Consider the following 26,679-nt stretch of genomic DNA (forward strand, 5'->3'; position numbering starts at 1 on the left):
TCCCAAAACATCCTCAAGCTCAAATGGAATATTCACCAAGGTAAACCACAGTCTGGGCAATAAAATAAACCTTAACAAATTATAAGAGGAGAAATCATAATACCTGCTCTCAAACCACAGTGGAATTAAACTAGAAATCAATAATAGAAAGATAACTGGAAAATCCCAAAATATTTAGAGACTAAATAACACTATCCTAAATAGCACAAGGGTCAAAAAAGAAATCTCAAGAGATTAAAAAAATAATTTTGAACTAAATGAAAATGAAAACATAAAAGCAAAATTTGTGGCATGCAGCAAAAAAGCAGAGCTCAGAGGGAAATTTATAGCACTGAATGTAAATATCAAAAAGGAAGAAAAATCTAAAATCAATAATCTGAGTTTTCAACTTAGAAAATTAGAAAAATAAGAGCATATTAAATTAAAAAAATCCTAAGGATTAGAGAATAAATCAATAAAATTGTACATAGAATTCAACAAAACAAAAAGCTGATTCTTTTATGAGCAGACCAATTACCAGTAATAAAATTGAACCAGTAACAACAACAAAAAAAATCCCAGCAAAATAGATAGGTGTTAACTATTCTTTATGGAATTCACCTGTGAAGACGTCTGTTCCTAGACTTTTGTTTGCTAGGATTTTTTATTTTTTTTGACATAAATCGCAGCAAGATCTTTTTTGATCCACCTCCTAGAGTAATGAAAATAAAAATAAAAATAAACAAATGGGACCTAAAGAAACTTAAAACCTTTTAAACAACAAAGGAAACCAGAGACAAAACAAGAGAACCCTCAGAATGGGAGAAAATATTTGCAAATGAAGCTACCAACAAGGGATTAATCTCCAAAATATACAAACAGCTTATGCAGCTCAATATCAAAAAAAACAAATAACTCAATCAAAAAATGGGCAGAAGATCTAAATAGATATTTCTCCAAAGAAGACATACAGATGGCCAAAAAGCACATGAAAAAATGCTCAACATCACTAATTATTAGAGAAATACAAATCAAAACTACAATGAGGTATTACCTCACACAGGTCAGAATGGTCATCATCAAAAAATCTACAAATAAATGCTGGAGAGGGTGTGGAGAGCAGGGAACCCTCCTACATTGTTGGTGGGAATGTAAATTGGTACAGGCACGATGGAGAACAGTATGGAGTTTCCTTAAAAAACTAAAAATTTAACTACCATATGACAGAGGAATCCTACTCCTGGGTTATACCCAGAGAAAACCATAATTCAGAAACATACATGTACCCCAATGTTCATTGCAGCACTATTTACAATAGCCAGAACATGGAAGCAACCTAAATATCCATCAACAGGGGAATGGATAAAGAAGATGTGGTACATATATACAATAGAATATTACTCAGCCATAAAAGAGAGCAAAATAATGCTATTTGTAGCAACATGGTTGGACCTAGAGATTGTCTTTATGAGTGAAGTAGGTCAGACAGAGAAGAAGAAATATCATGTGATATCACTTATATGTGGAATCTAAAAAAAAAAAAGTACAAGTGAACTTATTTACAAAACAGAAGTTTTTTTTATATAGTTACACACTACTATATATAAAATAGATAACTACTAAGAACCTGCTCTATAGCACAAGGAACTCTAGTCAGTACTCTGTAATGGTCTATATGGGAAAAGAATCTAAAAAAAAAAAGTGGATATCTGTATATGTAAAATTCATTCACTTTGCTGTACAACTGAAACTAACACAACATTGTAAATCAACTATGTTCCAAAATTTTTTTTAATTAAAGAATAGTTAACACCTATACTTCTCCAACCATTACAAAAAAGTTAAGAGAAAGGCATGCTTTTGAACTCATTTTACAAGCCTAAAATGAGTATCAGGATAACCTGATACCAAAATCAGACAAAGACACCATACACACACAAACAAATACAGGCCAATATTATTGATGAACATATATGAAAAAATCTTCAACAGAATATTAGCAAACTGAATTCAACAATACATTAAAGGGAACACACACAATGAGGTAGTGGGAATTATCCCAGAGATGCAAGGAAAGTTCAATATCTGCAAATCAATCAGTGCGATACACCACATTAACAACTTGAAAAATAAAAGTCATATGATCATCTCAATAGACAGAAAAGACTTTTGACAAAATTCAACATCCATTTATGATTAAAACTCTCAACAAGGTAAATATAGAGGGAAAATACCTCAACATAATAAAGGCTGTATATGAAAAACTTACAGCTGACATCATACTCCATAGTGAAAACCTGAAAACATTTCCTCTAAGATAAAAAACAAGGCAAGGATGCCCACTCTCACCACTTTTATTCAACATAGTTCTGGAAATCAAAGCTACAACAAACGATAAAAAGAAATAAAAGAAACCCAAATTGGAAAGGAAGAAGTAAAACTATTTGCAGATGGCATGATGTTATATATTTAAAATCCTAATAATGCCACCAAAAATATATAATTACCAAATGAATTCAGTACATTTACATGTTACAAATTAATATACAGAAATCTATTTTGTTTCTACCTACTAATAACAAACTATCAGAAAGAGAAATTAAGAAAACAATCCCATTTAAAATCACATCAAAAAGAATAAAATACCTAGGGATAAATATAATCAAGGAATTAAAAGAGCTACACTTAGAAAACCATAAAACATTGATAAAAAAAATTAAAGACAACACAACAAATTAAGCTATACTGTACTCATGGATTAGAAGAATTAATGCTGTTAAAATGAACATACTACCCAAGGCAATCTACAGGTTCAATGCAATTTTTATCAATATATGACATTCTGGAAAAGACAAAATTATGAAAACAATAGAAACATGAGTCATTGCCAGGTGTTAGTGGAGTAAGAGAGATGAAAAACCAGACCACAGAGGACTTTTAGAGCAGTGAATACTCTGTATGATGTTTTAATGTTGGATACATTTCATTATATATTTGTCCAAACCTATAGAAAGTATAACACAAGTAGTGAACCCAATGTAAACTATAGATTTCTGGTGATTATAGTGTGTCATTGTAGGTTCACTAACCATAACAAATGTTTTCCTCTGATGGGGGCTTTGATAATTGTGGAGGCTATGTATATATGGAACAGGCAATATATGGGAAATCTCTATACCTTCTTCTTAGTTTTGCTCTGTGAAAATAAAGTTTTTAATAAAAAATAAATTAAAAACCCTTAACATTATCTTCAGGAAACCGAACTGAAGGACATTCTACAAAATAGCTGTCTAGCATTCTGCAAAAATATTAAGACCATAAAAGATAAAGACTGAAGAATTATTCCAAATTAAAAGACACTAAGGATACATGATAACTAAATTCACTGTGTGATCCTGGATTTAATCCTGGTCCAGAAAATAACATTATTGGGCAAATTGATAAAATCTGAACAAAATGTCTATACTAGTTAATAGCACTGGAGCAATGTTAATTTGGGGGTTTTGAATAGTTTTCAGTGGTTATGTTAAACGTTACCATTTAGAGAAATTTAAAGAAAATTAGGTGAAGTTTAAAGGAAATTGCCATATTTTTAAACTTTTATGTAACATCTTAAATTACTTAAAAATATATGTTAAAAAATTAATGATGCCTACATCTCCAACCTTAGAGATTCAGATTTAATTGGTCAGGGATGGGGCTTGGTTCTTGGTTTTATATAAGTTCCCCAGGTGATTATAATCCAGCCATGGACGTTCTCAAATAAGCACATATTTTTCCTATTCCTTTGAAAACTCCTTGAAGGCAGAGTCATCTACAAATTCCTCACTGGACCTCTCAGTGCTTTCCACATAGTGGGCATGCAAAATACTTTGCAATAAAAGATATGTAATGGTTCCTTTATATGATACATCCACAATAATAGATACACATATTTCTCATGGGAACAAAAAGCTTAGTGTAAATATTGAGACCAAGTAGGAACAATTTCATTAAAACAAATATTTACATAGGATCTGGAGTTTAAAATATAGCCCTGAAAAAAAATTTTTCTTGCATTGGAAAAGAAGTTTGCTTTCTAACCAGTTCCCCAGTGATCTGATTCCATTAACCATTTAATCTTGGCATTTATTAAATTGCCTTATTCTAAAAAAAAATACCCTATAAAATTACATGTAATAAAATATTTTTTTTCTATGTAACATTTGGCTTACCTGACTATCTTCTGATCAATTCTATGGGATTTTGTTTCCTCAATATTTATTTTTGTATAATTATTAGAACTATGATACCTCATTAACTATATTTCTTTATTCAGAATTTAGGTAGAAGTCAGCCATAAGTTCAACTGTAAGTTGCTTCTAAAAAACAAGTATTATTTGCTAATCAAAGCAATAATGCACAATTTTTTCCAAGCTTGTGATTGGAAAAACATATCCAACTCCTTGGGGAAATTTTATATAGTCACCTTACAAACATCCTTATACCTGTGTGTAATTGCTATATACATTCAGAAGTCTTTGCCTTTAAGGAGGCACTAAGTTGTATGGATTCAGTTTAGATATATAAATAAAAGCAGTATTTTTCTAGACCTCTGGTATGCATGTATGTGTATGTGATGAAGAAAAAAATATGCAATTAAAAATATTTCCTCACTCTAGGTGGTTATCCCTATTTTCATCTTTATGCAGCAGAATGGTGTGACAAAGAAATAAAACAGAAATTACATCCCTCCCCCTGCCTCACAATTCAAATAACAAAGAGGCAGCCATTTGGATTTAGTATAGTTTGTTTCATCTCTTCTTTAGTTGTTGTTATTTCAAGTGTGTTCATCTAAGAGAAAATAACCAAATGTCTTTTAATAACAAAGAAATATAGCCAAAAGTCAGTAAACTAAGCCAAATTAAAAAGGGAATTATTTTGCTTAACCTGAGGTTTTATTGTCTTTCCTAGGAGAAAATAAGTATTGCTTAATTTATTGGGAAAAATAATTTATTTGATGGAATTGAAAAGAAAGATTGAACAGGAGTTAGATCATCCCCAAGCAGCCTCATGGGCATAAAACTCAGCACTGTGATTTTGCCATCTCCCCAAGGAGTTGTCTTCCATGAATATATAAGGAAAACTTGAGAACTTGTGATGTTCTCTCTTTGGGAGAGAAGAGAAGTATTTCCAGAAAAACGTGTGCAACTACTTATTTTAGAGGCTTGAAGACGTACACTGAAAAAGAAAACAGTAAACTGGACTCAAGAGAGAGTTTTAAATACAGAAGAGTGAGATCTCCCTCTGAGACTGTCATTTCTGCAAAAGGCTAGCCTTGTGAACTGAAGAGAATCAAGTAAAATGTTAACTTGAAATTTATACCCTCTCAATCTATTTGAATCCTAAAATCTCTCAGTTATTTAGTGAGTAACTTTTTATTCCTATAACATAGTTTTGTGTTTTAGATGGCATGAACTGATAATTCATAGTAACCTGAGGAAAGAAAATGTGAAGATGACCAGACTGGATAACAGCAGTAAGCCATATACAAGAGATTCAATGGCAATGTATGAATTCAGAAAGTTTGAAAGGATAAGATGAAACTTCATATACAAGTAAATTCTAATAAAAATAAAGCTAGCATGGTTATGTTAATAATAGAATAAGTAGGCTTTAGTTTACAATTTAAGGTAGGTGAAATCCTCACAGTGCATTGCTTTGACCTCTGCTTCTGACTCCTTTCATTTTTTTTTTTTTTTTTTTATGCGTTACGCGGGCCTCTCACTGTCGTGGCCTCTCCCATTGCGGAGGACAGGCTCCGGACGCACAGGCTCAGCGGCCATGGCTCACGGGCCCAGCCGCTCTGCGGCATGTGGGATCTTCCCAGACCGGGGCACGAACCCGTGTCCCCTGCATCGGCAGGCGGACTCTCAACCACTGCGCCACCAGGGAAGCCCTGACTCCTTTCATTTTGAAGGACTCTTGTGGTTATATTAGGCCCACTTGAGTAATCTATCTCTATCTATTAGATAAATAAATCAGATAAAATATCTCAATTGCTAGAGATATATAGCATCATTCCATAATGTAAAAAGTAAAATTAATGAAGATAAAACAGTTTTTAAATGGCATGCAGCTAATAATATATTCCCAAAAGAAAAAAAGAAAAAAATGAGTTATTAGTAGAAAGTAGACAAATGCTTAATTAGGGGAAAAGACTTTAAAAAGACATTTCTTTCAGTAATTGGTGAAATAGAAAAAGTTTAAATAAGGATATTCCATATTTGGAAAATATCATTAACTTGCCCCAATGGGAACACTTCAGACACTGCAAAAATAACTGCAAAATATATATTATTTTCAAGCAAATTGGAACACTTTCAAATGACAAAATTTTCATAAAATATTCTCTGACTACAATGCAATTAATGCCAATTACAAAAATATAACTAACAGAGCTTCTTGTATTTATAAATTAAGAAATATTTCTAAGTAATCCATGAGTTATAAAAGAAAAGAGAGAGAGAAAAACAGAGAGAATATTTGGTCTGAATAGTAATGCATAATCAATATACTAAAAGTTAGAGAATGCAGTTTATAGGCATAGATTAGAATATATGGAAGGTTGAAAGTTAAAGAGTTAAACCTTTATTTCAAAATGATAGTAAAAATAGACTTAAAAATTAGGTGGAAAGAAGAATAATGGCTTCCCAAAGAGATCTATATCCTAATCCCAAGAACCTGTGACTATGTTAGGTTGTATAGCACCAGGGAATTAATATTGCAGATGGAATTACATGCTAACCAGATGATCTTAAAATAGAAAAATGATTCTGTTTTATCTGAGTATGCCAAGTATATTCATAAGTGTCCTTAAAAGTGGAAGAGGTAGGCAGGAAACTGAGATCAGAGTAATGCAATATAAGGATTTGACCTAACATTATTTACTTTAAAGGTGAAGGGCAAATGCCACAAATCAAGGAATGTGGACAATTGCAAGATGCTGGAAAGGAAAAAGATTTTCTCCTAGAGCCTCCATAAAGTACTGCAGCACTGTGGACTCCTTGCTTTTGGACTGGTGGGATCTGTGTCAGACTTCTGACCTCCAGAACTGTAAAATAATGTTTGTGCTTTTTAAAAGCAATTTGTAGTAATTTGTTGCAGCAATGATAGAAAAAGATTTTAAAAAGTAGAAGAAAGAATGATAAAGAATAAAACTGAAATCAATTAAATAATAAATAAATGTAAAATAAAGATGATAAACAAATTTCATGAATAAAAAGAGATGGTACATATAAATAATATGAGGAATAAGAAAGGGAACTACAGAACAAATGATACAGACATTAAAATAATGGAGTTTAGGAGAGTGATCAAGATGGCAGAGGAGTAGGATATGGAGCTCACCTTCTCCCACAAATACATCAAAAATACATCTACATGTGGAATGATTCACACAGAACATCTACTGAACGCTGGCAGAAGACCCCAGACTTCTGAAAGGTCAAGAAAGCCTCCATGTAACCAGGTAGGCCAAAAGGAAATTAAAAAAAGAGAGAAAGGAATTGGGATGGGACCTGTGCCCCATGGAGGGAGCTGTGAAGGAGGAAGTGTTCTTGTACCCTGGAAAGTTCCTTCACTGGCAGGGAGATCAGCCTGGATGGAGAGGGAGTTTTGGAACCTTAGAGGAGGGTGCAGCAACTGGTTTAAGAAAGGTGAAATGTACCTGCACATATGGTCAGTACAACCACTCTGCACTCCCCAGTCTGAGATGCTTGTCTGCCAGTGTGGGCTGGGGCTGGGTGCTAAAGCTCAGGTTTGGAGGTCAGACCTGGGGAGAGGACATGGGTTGGCTACGTGGAGACAGCATGAAGGGGCTAGAGTGTGGCAATTGAGGGTGTACATGGAAGGGCCTGGGCCTGCCAGAAAGACAAGTCACCATTGTTGGGGGGCATGTGAAGAGAGGGGTGGGACCACCATAGGAGCCTCTTTCCCCATGCAAGCTCACAGGCAACAGGACACTGCCTACATGAGATCCAGGGGCAGGTGTGAGCTGCTGCTGCCACCATCGCATGCTCCAGAGGTGGGCATGTGTTTCCACCACTACTAAAAGACTTGTGAGCTGGTGTCAGTTGCTGCCTACACTAGTGCAAGCCCCAGGAGCATACTCACTGACACTCTTGCACACCCCCTAGCAGGAGGATAATGACCAGCACCTGTCAAGGAAAGAGGCAGCAAGCATTTAAATTAAAAACAGCCATTGTGCCAAAAATATTAAAACTACACAAGCTACACAGGGACAATCTCACATATAAATACCCCTTCAAAACTACAGTATATAATTGTTTCTCCTAAACTCACAGAATAAGAGAAGTATAAATAAAATGAAGAAGCAGAGGAACAATTCTCAGTTAAAAGACCAAGAGAAGTCCCCTGAAGGAACAAACAATGAAACAGACCTCATCAGTCTAATAGACACCAAGTTCAAAAAGGAGGTAATAAAAATATTGAAGAAAGGCTATCAACAGAACTGCAGATTACTGTAAAAAAGGAACAGAGGAGCCAAGAAAACTGAGGAAACTCATTTGCCAAGACAAAAGCTGAGCTAAAGGCAATGACTAGCAGAATAAATAATGCAGAAGAATGAATTAATGATCTGGAAGATACAGTAATGGAAATCACCCAATCAGAACAGCAGACAGAAAGCCAGATTGAAAAAAAAATTGAAGGCAATATTAGAGACCTATAGGGTAATATAAAGCATGCCAATCTACATATAATAGGGGTTCCAGAAAGAGAAGAAAGAGAAAGGGGGATTGAAATGTATTTGAAGAAATTATAGCTGAAAACTTCCCAAGTATAAAGAAGGAAATAGATATCCAGATATAGGAAGCACAGAAGGTCCCCAAAAAGATGAACCCAAACAGACCTACACCAAGACATATTATAATAAAAGTGGCAAAAGTTAAAGAGAGGATTCTAAAGGCAGCAAGAGAAAAAAAAAAAAAAGAGTTCTTTACAAGGGAACCCCCATAAGTCTATCAGCTGATCTCTCTACAGAAATATTGCAGGCCAAAAGGGAGTGGCAAGATATATGCAAACTCCTGAAAGAGAAAAATCTGCAACCTAGAAGACTATACCCAGCAAGATTATCATTTAGAATAGAAGGAGAGATAAAGAATTTCTCAGACGAGCAAAAACTAAAAGAAAACTAAACCAATCCTAAAAAGAAATATTGAAAGGTCTTCTCTAAATAGAAAAAAAAAAAAAAGAAAGAAAGAAAAGGCAAGAATACATAGGAAAGTGAAAATCACAATTGGAGAGTAAATTACTTAAATAAGCCAGTATACAAATCAAAAAGAAAAAAAGATCTACTTGTGGAAGTGATGATAAACGCAAGGCACAGCAAAAGGATAAACATGAAGATGAAAAAAAAGATACCAAAATCATAAAAAGTGGAGGAGGGAGTAAGAAAACATAGTTTTTTGTTTTGTTTTGTTTTCTTCTCTTTTGTTTTGTTTTATAACATGTTTGAGCCTATATGACTCAGTCTAAAGTAAGTAGATATAGCAAAGCATTAATGTACTTGAAAAACAGGATAACCACAAATAAAAAACGTAAAATAAATTCACAAAAAACAAAAAGAAGAGAACATAAAGAGAACATACAAAACTAAAAGGAAATCATCAAACCACAAAAAGAAAATTAAAAAGAAAAAGAAAGGAACAAAGAAGAAACATAGAATCAACTGGAAAACAAGGTTTAAAATGGCAATAAATACATATTTATCAATAATCATCTTAAGTGTCAGTGGACTAAATGTTCCAATCAAAAGACAAAGAGTAGCAGAGTGGATAAAAAAAACAAGAGCCTACAAAATACTGCCTATGAAAGACCCACTTTAGGTCAAAGAACACACATAGAATGAAAGTGAATAGGATGGATAAAGATATTTCATGCAAATGGAAATGCCAAGAAAATAGGGGTTGCAATACTCACATCAGACAAAACAGACTTTAAAGCAAAGGCCATAAAGAAAGGTAAATACGGACACTATATAATGATAAAGGTATCAATACAAGAAGAGGAATTTATACTTATCAAGATATATGCATCCAAATACATAAAACAAATACTAACAGACATAAAGAGAGAAATTGATGGTAAAACAATGATAGTAGGAGACTTTAACACCCCACTCACATCAAAGGACAGATCTTCTAGACAGAAAAGCAGTAAGGCAACAGAGACTAGATGATGCAATAGAACAGTTAGATTTTGTTGAAAATTTCAGGACATTTACATAAACAAAATACAACAAAACAAAAAACTAGATTACACATTCCTTTCAAGTGCACATGAAATATTTTCTAGGATTAACCACATATTAGGGTACAGAACAAATGTCAACAAATATAAGAGTATAGAAGTTATTTCCAGCATCTTCTCTGACCACAATGGCAGGAAACTAGAAATTAACCACAGGAAAAGAAATCAGAAAAAAAAAAAAAAAAAAGGTTTACATGGAGACAAAACAACATGCTACTAAAAAACTAATGGGTCAATAAAAAAATCAAAATGGAAATTAAAAAATAACTTGAGACAAATGACAAAGAAAACACACCATACAAAATCTATGGGATGCAGCAAAAGCAGTGTTTAGAGGGGAGTTCTAACCTACTACCTAAAAGAATTAGAAAAACAACAAACAAAACCTAAGATCAGCAGAAGGAAGGAAAGTATAAAGATCAGATAGGAAATAAATAAAATAAAGACTAAAAATTGAAAAAAAAAATCAATAAAACCAAGAGCTGTTTTTTGAAAGGGTAAACAAAATTGACAGACCTCTGGCCAGGCTCACCAAAAAAGAAAAGACAGAAAACACAAATAAACAAAATAAGAAATGTAAAAGGAGAAATATCAACCAATACTGAAGAAATGCAAAAAACTATAAAAGAATACCATGAACAATTATATGCCAACAAATTCAACAACCTAGAAGAAATGGACAACTTGTAGAAACACACAGCCCACCATAATTGAATCAACAAGAAATAGATAATTTGAACAAACCCTTCACTAGAAGTGAAATAGAATCTGTAATTAAAGAAAACAAAACAAAAACAAAACACTACCTGCAAACGAAAGTCCAGGACAAGTGCTTCACAGGTGAATTCTACCAAACATACAAAGAGGAAATTATACTGATTGTTCTCAAACTATTCCAGAAGTTTGAAGAAGAGGGAACACTCCCAAAGACATTTTATGAAGCCAACATCACCCTGATACCAAAACCAGACAAAGATACTACCAAATAAGAAAATTACAGGACAATATCTTTGATGGATATAGATGCAAGAATTCTCAACACAATACTAACAAACCAAACCCAACACATAAAGAAGATGATACACCACAACCAAGTGGGATTCACGCCAAGATCACAAGGATGTTTCAACATATGCAGAACAGTCAATGTCACCACATCAAAAAAAAAGAAAACAAACAGATAAATACCACACGATCATCTCAATAGATGCAGAAAAAGCAACTGACAAAATCCAACATCAATTTATGATAAAAACTCTCACAAAAGTGAGAATAGAGGGGACATATCTCAATATAATAAAAGCTATTTATAACAAACCCACAGCAAATATAATACTCAACATTAAAAAGCTAAAGTCTTCCCACTAACATCTGGAACATGACGAGGATACCCACTCTCACCACTTTTATTCAACATAGTATTGGAAGACCTAACCACAGCAATCAGACAAGGAAAAGAAATAAAACCTATGCAAATTGGAAGGAAAGAGGTAAATTTTTCATTATATGCAGATGACATGATACTTTCTATATATAGAAAACCCTAAAGACTCAACACAAAGACTATCAGAACTGATAAATGAATTCAGCACTGTAGCAGGATACAAGATTAGCATACAGAAATTGGTTGCATTTCTTTACATTAACCATGAAATAGCAGAAAAGGAATGTAAGAAAACAATACCTTTTAAAATTGCACCAAAAAAATACATTGGAATATACCTGAACAAGAAGGTGAAAGAATTATATGCTGAGCACAATAAAACATTAATAAAGGAAATTAAAGATGATTCAAAGAAATGGAAAGATACCCCATGCTCTTGGATTGTAAGAATTAATATTGTTAAAATGGTAATAATACCTAAAGCAATCTACAGATTTAATGTGATTCCTATCAAATTACCCATGACATTTTCCCCAGAACGAGAACAAATAATCCTAAAATTTATGTGGAACAATAAAAGACTCAGAATTGCCAAAGCAATCCTGAGGGAAAAGAACAAAGGAGGAGGCATATCCCTCCCAGACTTCAGCCAATACTGCAAAGCTACATTTTCAAAAGTGTGGTGTTGGCACAAAAACAGACATAGGGATCAGTGAAACAGAATAGAGAACCCAGAAATAAACCCATGCACATATGGTCAATTAATCTTTGACAAAGGAGGCAAGAATAAAAAATGGGAGGAAGACAGTCTCTTCAGCAAGTGGTGCTGGGAAAGTTGGACAGAGCATGTAAATCAATGAAGTTAGAACACACCCTCACACCATGCATAAACATAAACTCAAAATGACTTAAAGAGTTAAATGTAAGACAAGACACCATAAAGCTCCTAGAAGAGATTGGTGGCAAAACATTCTCTGACATAAAATGCCTCAGTGTTTTCCTAGGTCAGTTCCCAAGGCAATAGAAATAAAAACAAAATAAACAAAAATAAACATATTGGACCTAATAAAACTTAACAAGCTTTGCACAGCAAAGGAAACCATAACAAAACAATAAGGCAACCTACAGAATGGGAGAAAATATTTGCAAATGATGTGACTGGCAAGGGCTTAATTTCCAAAATATACAGACAGCTCATACAACTCAATTAAAACAAACAAACAAACAATCAAACAAACAACTGAATCAAAAAATGGGCAGAAGACCTAACTAGACATTTCTCTAAAGAAGACATACAGATGGCCGATAGACACATGAAAACATGCTCAACATCACTAATTATTAGAGAATTGCAAATCAAAACTACAATGAGGTACCACCTTATATAGGTCAGAATGGTCATCATTTAAAAGTCTACAAACAACAAATGCTGGAGAGGGTGTGGAGAAAAGGGAACCCTCCAACACTGTTTGTGGGAATGTAAAGTTGGTGCAGCCACTTTGGAAAACAGTGGAAGTTCCTTTAAAAAAACTAAAAATAGAGTGGCCATATGATCCAGCAATCCCACTCCTAGGCATTTATCCAGACATAACTATAATTCAAAAAGATACATGCACCCCTATGTTCATAGTGGCACTATTTACAATAGCTAACCTACATGCCCATCAACAGAAGAATAGATAAAGAAGATGTGATACATATATACAATGGAATACTACTCAGCCATAAAAAATAATGAAATAATGCCATTTGAAGCAGCATGGATGCAACTAGAGATTATCATACTAAGTGAAGTAAGTCAGAAAGACAAAGACAAGTACCATATGATATCACTTACATGTGGAGTCCAAAATATGGCACAAATGAACCTGTCTATAAAACAGAAACAGACTCACAGATATAGAGAACGGGGTGGGGGGGTGAGGACTGGGAGTTTGGGGTTAGTAGATGCAAACTATTACATATAGAATGGGTAAACAACAAGGTCCTACTGTATAGCACAGGGAACTATATTCAGTATCCTGAGATAAACCATAATGGAAAATAATATAAAAAGATTGTATATATGTGTATAACTGAGTCACTTTGCTGTGCAGCAGAAATTAACACAACATTGTAAATCAACTATACTTCAATAAAAATAAATTTAAAAAATAATGGAGTTTGGATGAATAAATTTACATGAAACTGTAAACAAAATGGATAAGTTCTTAGAAAAATATAATTTAGCACAATTGATTTAAAATAGAATTAAAAACTTGAATAATCTTTTACTAAACAAAATCAATCAGTAGTGAAAATACCTTCCCTCAAAGAAAATTTATATATGTTGCTAACCAATGTCTTCTAATAAACATTCAAAGAAGACATAATACCAGTCATAGAAAAAGTTTTCCAAAGAACATGATATTTGACCAGAAATTCATGAATTACAGGCTAATCTCACGAACATGAATGCAAAAATCCAAAGCAAACTATTATAAAATCAAATTCAGCAATATGTAATGAGGAGCATGCACTCTGACCAAAGTGAGTTAATTCAGGAATGAAGGGTTGAGTTAATATTACAAATTAGACTGAGCAGTCGTACTTAAAATTCATGAGTCATTCCTCCCTTCATTCATTGTGTATTAGCCATGAGGTTTGAGGTGGGGGCAGGGATTTATTCTACCCTCGAATCCAGAAATGTGCATTGGTTGGCATAAAATGAGAAGGGTACTTTTAGTGTCTTAGTCACAGTTGAGAGATGGATAAGCAGACCAGGCTGAAGCCAAATGTCCAACTTGTGCACAACATTCCAGAGGTAATAGTGTATATTGGGGGAAAGGGACAAAGCATTTAAGCTAATTCAATCAAAGTGAAAATCAGCACTTCTATTGGATGTTGGAGAGGAAAGGTGTGCTCTTTTTTAACTTGGATGAGAAACATGCAGTTCCTGAAGCTCAAGCAGATATTTTGTTACCAGAGGAAAGTTGAAGATACCACTAATTCCGGTCAGACAAGTGGAGAGGAAAAAAACAACAAAACATTAGTGACAGCATTGATCTACTGGTATAAAACAAACCTCAAGTCTGCCCTACCTCCGAACTTTCAACATTTTCATGAAATGTTATTTTCTTTTTTAATGTAGGTGGTGTGTTTGTTTTATAATGTTGAAACTTAACACAGACTGCATGATTAGGGAATAAATGAATTTTTCTATAGGCAAATTATTTCCTCTGTTAGTGAAACTAATGGAAATTGGTAAGGATGAATCTCTGTATGAACACTAACAGAAACTTTGTAAGAAATTTGAGTAAAGTTTAATAACTATAGAATTAATTTTCCCCTATATGAGGACAAGGTAAAAACAAAATCTACATAAACAAAAAGATGCATCCTTCACTTCCACTATCAGCAACAATTTTCTTAGACATAATAAAATATTATTTAAAATTTTAACACTACAATAAAAGTAAAAATGTCATTAAATCATCATGTTTGAGTTTACCTGAAAGTTCTTTACAAAGATTTTTCACAAGGTGTAGAATAATTTATATTTTCAGATAAAATCTCCCTCACTCCTTTAATTTCATATATTTTTCGAAGAGTTACTGTTGGGCTGCACACTGTAGGCCTGCAAGCCTTGTACTTACCCAGCCTGGAGACCAAAGAGAGAGCCCAGAGTCAGCAAAAGAGACATCAGTGATTTAATGGATAGAGGGAATCTTACACATCTGAAGCAAGGTCCTGGAGTGACACCCAACTCATGTGTGGCAGATGGAGGCAGTCATTGCTGGGTGGGGAGTGTTTACCAGTTACAGGGGGAATTGAAATCAGGTTGGCTCATTGGTTACCAGGGGAATTAACAGAGGGCCATGCCCTCACTGCCCCTTTGATAAGATATCCTGGTGGAGATGTTCTGATCTAAAGATTAGAACAATCACTAGCAAGTGTATGGGCCAAGTATGTAGAAAGGTCAGTCGTGAGTAGGTTATAGGTGAAGCAGGCACTGGTTGAGCAGGGGATGTAGAGAGACCAAGAGAACAGCCACTTTGGTGGCCCAATCATACACTTATTTTAATTACAACACACTTTATAAAAGGTAATATTACAGGACTTAAAAATAGTTTAAAACTCAGCCTATAGTACAGTTCAAACCCCAAAGTTAGAAATAAAAATAATTGTTCTGAAATATGAACATAATTGTTCTGAAATATTTCCTGTGATGTTGACTGTGCCTTTACTAACATTGAGTGCAATATTAGCATTAAGAAAAAAAAAAGACAATGCTGATCTAAAGAAATCGAAACTCTGAAACCAGTAAAGTTGAGCCTTCTCAGGAAAAACAATATAGGAAAAATATATTTCCATACAAGTTCAAAAATGCTCTCCAAATATAGTATTCTTAACCCTAAACAATTCAGAAAATTTTGGTAGGTAAAAAAGCCGTGTAAGAAAGTAAAATGTATTTTTATTTTACTTTCTTATTCATCTTTACTCATTATTCTCAGCCCTGTAGTCTAATGATCATTAGCTATTTAAACATCCATTAGACCATTAGAAGCTTAGCATTTTGATGTAGTGGAGTCATAGCATATTCATTAGCTATAGACTGTGTTATAACTTTTAAAAATAGATGTTGTCTAATGCAGTAAGATTACCTACTCTTTGTTGTGTGTTGACATTTGTGGTGGTTCTAATAGTTATAGTAAAGGCAATCTTTTTTTTTTCCCTCACAGTCGACCAAACTGCTATGCCTAGTGCTATTTTTCACGCATTTGTTTTTTGCTTATTCATCTGCGGTTAGAGGATAATTTGGTGTATATATATATATATATATATATATATATATATATGTATGTATAAAACAGAGTAAATTCAGTTAGTCTCAAAGGAACAAAAAAAAGTGCATGGTCTCATTTGAACTGGGGCTTAACCAACTGATTTAAAGAGAATCCTCCAGCCTCAGTTAAACCTTTGAACAACTGCTGCTCTTGTCAACATCTTGACTATAAAGTAATTTCGTGAGATTTATCAAGCCAGAACTGCTCAACTAAGATGCTTCCAAACACACAGCTCACAAAAAGCTCTGAGAAAACGAATATGTATTGTCTTAAGCAATTATGCTTTGGGTAATTCATTATACAGCAATATATAATTAATACATTGTGCTCATCCTAGAAACACTCTTCTAAATGAAGATTCAAGATGTTTAATTTAGTTTGGTCTCTTCACTTAATGTAGAGGAAACTGAGATGCAAACTAAGTTAGTGACATATAGTTCTCTAGAATCTCAGTTAATTGAATATTTTCCAAGTGGAAAAGAAAATCAATGTAATATTATATAAACCATGGATAATCATTAGCAAGAATCACATTAACACATTTTGCACATGTAGGCTCTTTTGGTCTCAATATACCTAATTATGTGTTTAACAGTTTTCCCTGGAGTTTCTTAACCCACCAACATGGCACTTAGAAATGCAAACCATTAGTAAAAGAATATAAAGATGCACCATTAATTTATTTTCTTGGTTCAAATAAAACTTTTCAGAAACAATAGTCTGTCGACTGAAAAAAAAATGCACAACATGAGTTAAGTTTTATTTGGGAGCAAAATGAGGACTATAGCCCAGGAGACAGCATTTCGGATAGCTCTGAAAAACTGCTCCAAAGAGGTAGGGGGGAAGGTCTGTATATATGTGATTTTCGTGAAGGGAGAGTACATACAATCAAGTACATATCTTTTACAGAAGGTTGCTGCTTAATCTTGTAAAGGTTACTGCTAGTCACGAGGAGCAGATGTCACCATGAAGGATTTCAGTACTTTTTTAGATGTGAGAAGATGCAAGAATTGGGTTAATAAAATCTCTTGAAAATATCTGACTATCTGAATAGCTGCTATGCCAGTTTTCCCCAGAGCACAGAATGCCTCCTTCCTGATCTCCACCCTGAACTCCTTTCAGGGGTGTTAAAAATCAGCAGCTGCATCAGCTCATGATTTAATCCTTGTAGAGGTAGATGACAAGTGCCAATTTGTATTTGGCAGTCTCTGTCCCTTTTGAACATTGACAGAAATATAAATGTGACTTAGAATAGAATACCAAGTCAAGAACTCACAGTTAAACTGATTCATGGTAATGAGAGGAAGTCTAAATTAGGTTCCTGAACCCATTTCCAATGTTCCAGTGTGTGTGTGTGTGTGTGTGTGTGTGTGTGTGTGTGTGTGTGAACAAGGTCTCCCCACACCAACAACAAACGATGCTCAAAAAAATCAGCTGAGTATCCTACAATTCAACTCAAATTTGGGACTATCTACCTTCAGATTGCTTCATACCCCAGAGGTTAAGTGTTCAGTCCAGATGAGACTGCCCCTCCTCTCAATTCAGATGTCACTCCAACCCATGTTGTTATCAGGTTTTTACTGACAATTCTGACCAAATGGCCAAATCTGACCAAATCAGAGGTCCCAAGACTCCCTCTTCAGGTTCTATTAGTTTACTAGAGCAACTCTCAGAACACAGAGAAACATTTTACTTATTAAATTATCTGTTTATTATAAAAATAAATAACTAAGGAACAGTCAGATGTAAAAGATTCATATGGACAGGGGCTTGACTTCTCCATGTGCACCACTCTCTCAGCACCATCATGTGTTCACCAACAAAGAAGACCTCCAAACCCATCTTCTGAGGTGTTTATGGAGGCTTTATTACATAGTTATGACTGTTTAAATCATTGGCAACAGGCAATTGATTCAACCTCCAAATTCTCTCCCCTTCCTGGAGGTAAAGGAATGAGACTGAAAGTTCAACCCTCTAATCACATGATTGGCTATCCCTGGAAATGCATCCCTACTGTTAGGTGTGGTCCAAACTTTACCTCATTAAGATACCAAAAGACACCTTTGTTGTTCTCATCACTTAGGAAATTACAAGGGTTTGGGGAGCTGTGAGCTAGGAACGTTGGACAAAGACAAAATATAAATAAGAAATATATTTTGGTCATCTGAATGAACAAATTTCTTATGAAAAAAAATAATATACAGAAACCTCAAAAAGGAGCAGGAGGTCAGAAGGAGAAGCACTCATGCCTTATAATGATAGCAGAGCCCAACAGGAAAAGAAAGACTTCCTCTTCTTTCTTTGCAAGAGTTTGGCAGATGAAAAGCCAGTATACTTGGAACTCTAAATTCCTCCAATGGACTGTTTGTTTACTATAGCCCTCCCAGCTCCCTTTCCCTTCTAAAAAAGAGTTCTCCTCTCCTTCTTTTGCAGGACTTGCAAGTGGCTTGTTGCAGAACCCAAATTACAATTATTTGCTGATCCTGAGTAAACTTATTTTTGCTAGAGAAAAAACTAACAGTTTATTTGTTTTAGGTTAACACTTATAAATCATAATTTCACAAAGATATTCAGGGATTAAAGTCAGCTTTCCAATTTGGAGTCAGAATTGAGTGGGAATCAAGCAGGGAGATGGGGTGAAAATCATTTTGGTGAGATTTTCTAGGAATTAATAAAATAAAAAACGGCACTTCTCAATCATATGTTGCTATATCATAAGGAGTATTATATAGCCTTGAAGTTAAAAACTGCTTTGTACCATAAGCAGCTCTTTTTGATCATTATTTAATTTTTGTCTTATATATTGACAAAAGTATTAATACAGTTCCCTAGATTATTTTTATGTGCTATCATGGTATCTATAATAAGCTGGAATCTACTATATTAGAGTAGCCTTGTACTCATACACACAGAAATATAGCCCCTTACTCTGACCCTGGTTTACAGGTTCATAAGAACCTAAATTGCCTCATTTCCACAAGATTTTGCTATATCACTTTGCAGTCATTGGTGGAATGAAAATAATTTTCTGTAAACTAGCTAAACTTAAAAGATGGTTTATCACTTATGGACACATGTTTCTAGGCATTAGCTATTCCATAGTTTGTTTTTACACAGACACTTTGCAATAAAGATGGTGCATTAATTAGCCTTATGAATAGATAACAGATTTTCATCATTAGAGAACATTCCTTAAGGAATGTTCTGTTTTGTTTGTTTGATTTTGAGAAGTGGGAAAGGGATGCAGATTACTAGATGTGGAAACTCAACTTCCCATATAAGTGGAACAATTGCTCTGTGTTGAAAAATATCAGTGTGAAAGATGAGATCAAAATAGTGTTGGTTTCATAAAAAATAAATGAGCAAACTCCTGTAAATTAAGGACTGTATGAGAAATTAATTTGAAATTTTAATAACAAAGAGATATTCATTATTCAAACTGCTATCACTAGGCAAGTATAAAATTTATTTGATGTAAAAATAATTTCTGAAATACAGTTAAAAATTTCCCCTTTCAAATGAAAAAATTAAAATCTTTCCCCAGAGCTTTGGCATAGAGCAGTCTTACGTTATTGTATTATCTGTGCTTTCCAAGTCTTGTATATCGATTGATAGAATGGAAGTGACAATACCTATATTTCTTTCTTAGTAAAACAATATTCAATAATAATTTTATTCTTAAAACTTCTATTGATAATAATGGAAATTCTGATCCAAAACAACAGTATTCCAACATCTGAGGTAATCTGCACATATCTTTGTTCCTAGCTGAAGACTCCTAAATAAAATACATATGTAATTAATACATGATCTGATACTATTCACCAAATTATTAAGCAGAATTCAAATGAATCAAAACCATTAAACCAGAAAAAAATCAGGTGTCAAGTAATGAATTTGAAATAAGACATGAGTTCATGAGTGTGAAGAGGGTAAATGTTGGTGAGAAAATTAAGCCAGGAGTCTATACATAGACTCCCAGAAAACCTTCTCAGGAAAAAAAAAAGAAAAAGAAAAAGAAAAAACTTAAAAATGTCATCATTTAAAGGCTCTGAAAATTGTTCTAAGACCATACAACTAATGGAGAAACATTCATTCAAGAAAATCTACTAAATCTCAGTAACAGCAGTGAGTCTGTGACATTCGAGCCATGACTCATCCACATTTCATGAACCACAGTTATGTGTCATGGAAGTTCTAGCCTGGGTGCTCTATTCCAGGAAAAGTACAGTCAAAAAGACAAAGATTTTCTTCCCCCTCCCCAAATCCCAGTCTGAGTTTATGGTTTCACTCTGGGAGGATTCAAGGGTCATTTACACCATCATATTTAATTAGTAAAAAATAAAAATGTATAAATAACCTGATTATAACAAGAGTTGTAAATCAAGTTTCTATAAAAAACAAGCATTCAGGAATAATAAGAAAAAAATCTTAACAATTAGACAACTGTTAGACTGGGTTGCCAAATACCACAGTTATCATAAAAGTGTGTTAATTAAAATTATTTGGGATTTGCAGAAAAATAAATAATGACTTCCATGCAGCCAGAAAAAGGGTTAAATATAAATTCAAATACATAGAGATATGTACTAGATGATATAGATGGTGCTTCAAATGAGAGGTTTACTTTTTAATCACTTTCTAAGAACAAAGTTTTACAAGACAATAGAAAACAGAAAAGGCAGGTCATACCAAAGATAGACAAGTGGATTATAAATTTATGAAACCCATGTATCATAATAAGAAAAATTAAAATAACAAAAAAATATTTATATCCTGTAAACAGTTGTCAAAATAGTTGATAGTACACATATAGTTGAAAGAATGATATATTGGTAGAATTACAAATTGATGAAATCTTTCTGAAGGGCAATAAGGTAATGTAAGTTGTATAGCAAATTGAAAAGTACATCTATTATTTGGCTTGAGTATTCTACATCCATAGATTTATCTTATATTGTATTCAAATACATGAGGGAGAATCTAATGTAGAAGTTATAATTTTTTTTTTTTTTGCATCTAGGTTACCTTCTAATTCCAGTTCTGTCATTTACCATATGCGTGAACTTCAGAAAATATTAAAGTATTCTCTTCTTTATTTTCCACATATATGGAATGGAAATAATAAATCCTTCATAAGATTGAAGGATGATCTAATTATATAATATGTCTCAGAAGAGTACCTGGTATAGAGTAAGCACTACATAAGAGCTTATTATCATTAAAAGTATGAAAAGAAATGTGTACAATGAGAGTAATCATAGCGTTTTTAATAGAAAAAAAGGAGAAAAACAGAAAAAATGAAAGTCTTTATGATTATGAATAGAGGAGTGTTATGCATTTTATTATAAAATATAAAACAGATATATCATGTAAATACACATCTGCTGATATAAAACTCTTACCAACATACATGCTTAAAATAAAACATAAAATTATGGAATAGAGCATAGGTATACTTCAATTTGGGGAAATTCAAAAAAAATGTATCCATATGTCACTTATATTTAAGGTGAATAGCAAATTTCTTGAGAAGCCACAAGAAAACATTATCAGTAGTTTTGGAGAGAAGACCTGGGTATCGAGTGTGAATGAGTCTGTTTTCACAATATACTCTTTTGCCTTATTTGAACTTATATTATTTCTATAGACTTTTTTTTTTTTTTTTTTTTTTTTTTTTTTTGTAGTACGCGGGCCTCTCACTGTTGTGGCCCTTCCCACTGCGGGGCACAGGCTCCGGACGCGCAGGCTCAGCGGCCATGGCTCACGGGCCCAGCCGCTCCGCGGCATGTGGGAATCCTCCCGGACTGGGGCACGAACCCGTGTCCCCTGAATTGGAAGGCGGACTCTCAACCACTGCGCCACCAGGGAAGCCCTCTATAGACTTTTTTAATAAGCAAAATAATTAACTTAATAAAATAACTCATCAAAATACGTTCATTTATGGTCCAAAGTTGTATGGATTCAAGTATTAATTGGGAAGCAATGAAGTCAACATTATTTACGGCAGTATTATGATAAATCAATACAGTGAACACAGTTAATTGTTAGGTGTTTTTCAGGTTTGAGTTTCTTAAAGTTTATAAAGCTATTTTGTACATCTAATCTTTCATAACAAGGGAAATTGGAGAATGGTTTTAAAAACACAATAACTTCATGGTGTAGATATATAGATATGGATTATATAGACTATATAGATGATTGGGACAAGCAAGAAAGGTGCAAAGACCAAAACGCTTTAATAAGAGAACATGCTTTATTAACTCAATTACTGAACTGTAATAAAAAAGAAAAACCTACTTGTTACTATTATTACAGTAAAAAGTCCTTATCAACCGAAATATAAATGACAATTTAAGAGAAATTATTAATCAAGATATTAGTTATCTTTATTATTTTAAGGGATGGTCGAAAACTTTTCAAACATTTTTATTTCAACTTTGCATAGAAATAGACACTGATTAGGTACTGTGTTGAACCTGAATGCATTGCTTCCTCTTGGAAATAGCTCCGCTTGGGCATAAAGGAGCTGGAAAATTTCAAGACTTTCTGAATAAACTCTTAGGTTCACAATAGTGTATTTATGATTGGGTATGCCAAATGAGTATAAATTCAAATTTTATTTACACATTTGACAATCAATTTTCTTTCTTTTACACTGAGTTTATATTTTACCCCATTTGTAAGAAAAGTGATTAGTTTTTATCAAAACAACAACATGTTCCTCAGGGTGAGTTGGATTCTTTTTAATACCTGATAAACATGGTTATAAAATCATCTGAAAACTTACTGCATATATTTTGAACATTATGAAGAGATACGTAAAACCTGATAAAATTTCTTCATGAGTATTTTTTTTTTTTTTTCGGTACGCGGACCTCTCACTTTTGTGGCCTCTCCTATTGCGGAGCACATGCTCCGGACGCGCAGGCTCAGCGGCCATGGCTCACGGGCCTAGCCGCTCCGCGGCATGTGGGATCTTCCCGGACCGGGGCACGAACCTGTGTCCCCTGCATCGGCAGGCAGACTCTCAACCACTGCGCCACCAGGGAAGCCCCCATGAGTATTTTTATACATTTACAACTGGTTGGTAAAGGCAAATTGAGAAGCATTATCTTTTCTACTACTTAGATATAAATACCATATAATTTGACACATTTTTTAAAAAAACATATATCCTGGAGATTACTTTAGAAAGTTATTTGAAACATAAGTAACATATGAGTTAGCACATTTTTTGTTAATAAATGCAAAACTAAAAATTCCATTCTCAAATTAACCAACATAAAATAGTATTTCCTCTATTACTGACAAGCCACAACAGTCAGATGAAATTATTTTCAAGAATGCTGCTTTGGAAAAAACGCCAGGAGTGAATCCGCGTCGGAGCGGACAATTTGAACGCCACCTAGCCGCGGCACGCTGCCAGGGCGCTGCTGACCCTCCCCTGGATGGCAGCCTCTGCCTCCGGACCTGGAAGGCCGAGAAGGAACCGCGGGTCCGCAAGCCTGAGCTTCAGCCATGGGCCCGCGCCTCCGGATCCGCAAGCCTGAAGCCCCAAGGAGGCTGCCCCCGGCCGGGCCCATCCTTAGGCACTTCCTCCCGTCAACTTGCTCGCCGGAGAAATAGGGTTCTGAAGGAGATCCGAACTCTTCAGAAGAGCACACACCTGTTGTTAAGGAAGAACTCCTTCGGCCGCCTGGCAGCAGTAGCGTTTCTAGTTAATCTCTTTGAGGATGCCTATCTCCTCTCCTTACATACAGGCCGTGTCCCTCGCTTCCCAAAGGATGTGCAGCTGGCCAGGAGGATCCGAGGCATTCAGGAAGGGTTCGGCTGAGCTCCTGCCGCCCTTGACTCTGGATACCAGGGACGCTGCCCGTAACCAGGACCAGATCCACGGAGTACAAGGTGCTGCCTGGACTTGCTATCTCTGAGAAGAATGTGCATGTTGCTTTTGTAATTAGTTTTTTTAAGTAGAAGACTGCATGGCTTTCCTCTGTAACAGAGGTAATATATGACAGAATCAACACATTGCAAAAGTACTGAGATTCATTTTCAGATGAAGAGACTTCGAGTTTGACTTCACTTTGCAAATTATTCATAAGACTGATGGTTTGGAAGACATCAGATTTTCTAGGTTATGAGAGAAAAAATCTTTCTGTACCATTAAAATTTTTTTATTATTTTAGATCTTTCTGTATCATTTAAATTTTTTTACCATAGGTATATTTACTTTTATTTAAAACATAAGGGAAAAAATAAGAGAAGACCACTTCAGCCAGTTGCATGGAAGAGCCTGGCACGTCCAGCATGCAAATCTCTGTCCTTCAGATTGACTTCATCATTAGTGGCAGCAGCAAGTTCCTGTGTGGATTGTGCCTGTCAACAGATTATATAGCTTTTTAAAAACTCAGCTGGGATGAAAATAGGAAATTGTTAAGCTTTAATGTTCTGGCTCCTTCTGGTAAATTCCTATCAAACTCATTCAGAAATTCTAACTTATAGAATTTATTTTATTCTTATTTGCAAATCATAGAAGATGTATCATGATTTATACTGCAGAATTTTTCATTCCAGGACTTTTAAGAGCCTTTTCAATGTTTTTACAGGTAATTTTTATAACTTCCTTGTGGAGACATAATAAAAATAATTCTTTAATGAGAAAAAGTTAAAGCAGAGTTACTACTATACAGAGATTATACTGTGTTCTTTGTGTTTTAGCATTAAGTTCTTCATCTGGACACTTTGCCAACAGCCACAATTTAAACAAGAGAATTCAGGAATGTGTTTTTGTCTCCGATGGAATAGAGTATGAGCAGATAAAAATCTTTCCCATTGCTTGTAACTGAATGCAGTTTAACACATTTCCAGAGAAATGGGAAATGCTGAAGACTTTTAGATATTGTGTGTGGTGAAAATGGTTAGTGAGGGCGGACACTAAAAATGATGTGTCAGCCAACTGAATTGAGAGACAAACTAAAGGGAAAAGGACCAAGTTCTGTTGTTTGATAGATTTTAACCCTTTGGAAAAACCTTTTCCTGTTCGACGTCAACTCATTTTTATATAGACATTGGAATAAAGCTTATCTATCTATGAAAAAAAATGCTGCTTTGGAAATTACATGTTTTATTACTTTAATTTCATTATTTTTCATTAAAAACTTTATCTTGAGATAAATATAAATTCACATGCAGTTGTAAGAAATGGTGGACAGATTGTGTATACCTTTCACCAGCTTCTCAAATGCTATCACTTTGTAAAACTATGATGCAATATCACGGCTAGGATACTGACATTGATACAGTCAAGATATAGAACATTCTCATCACCAGAAGGACCCCTTATGTCGCCCTTTTATACCTACACCCACTATCCTTTCACTCCCACCCCCTCCTTAGCTCCTGGCAACCCACAAGCATGTTCCCCATTTCTATAACATTGTCATTTCAAGAATGCTATGTAAATGGAATCATACCATATGTAAATTTTTATGACTGACTTTTCTCATTCATAATAATTTTCTAGAGAATCACCGAGGTTGTTGTTGTGTGTTTCAATAATTTTTTAATTGACTGAGTATTTTTCTGTGGTATGGATGTAGCACAGATTTTTTAACAACTCACCTGCTGAAAAACATCTGGATTGTTCCCAGTTTGGGGCTATTATGAATAAACTACCCCAAACATTTGTATACATGTTTTAGTATGAACATAAATCTTTATTGCTTTGGGATAAATGCCCAGGAATTAAATTGCTGGATTGTATGGTAGATGCACGTTTAGTTAGTTAGTTTTTTTGTTTGTTTTTAAAGAAACTGATACTTCTGATCGGCCTGATAAAATATTTCTTTGAACTGTGTGAAACTATGAGTCTCTTCCTGTCCAATTTGCCCTTCCTCTTCTCCTTTCACACATGTCAGACCTGCATCATGGTGTGAAGGATATCTTGCCATTCTCTATCTCCTCCACTTTATTCTTCTAGAAGTTTACACATAAGTCTCTTGCACAACTAATTTTGTTTTGATGTCTACTTCTCAAAGGACACAGTGTAACTCAAATTACCTTTAAAATAATTGTTTTAATGTAAAAACTAGATCAGTGGATAGAACATATTAAACAGTAAAAATGGAAGTATTGAGGATTTGGAACAACATTATGAATGTTGTAAAGTGTCTTAAC

At 34.3% G+C, this 26,679-nt stretch overlaps 1 pseudogene; it reads left to right on the top strand.

Annotated features, from left to right (window-relative positions):
• Nucleotides 1-24,021: 24,021 nt before the first annotated feature.
• Nucleotides 24,022-24,337, top strand: LOC136138997 (histone H3-like centromeric protein A pseudogene; annotated as a pseudogene).
• Nucleotides 24,338-26,679: the final 2,342 nt, after the last annotated feature.

Source organism: Phocoena phocoena, chromosome 19 (assembly GCF_963924675.1).
Source record: "Phocoena phocoena chromosome 19, mPhoPho1.1, whole genome shotgun sequence".
Classification (NCBI taxonomy): domain Eukaryota; kingdom Metazoa; phylum Chordata; class Mammalia; order Artiodactyla; family Phocoenidae; genus Phocoena; species Phocoena phocoena.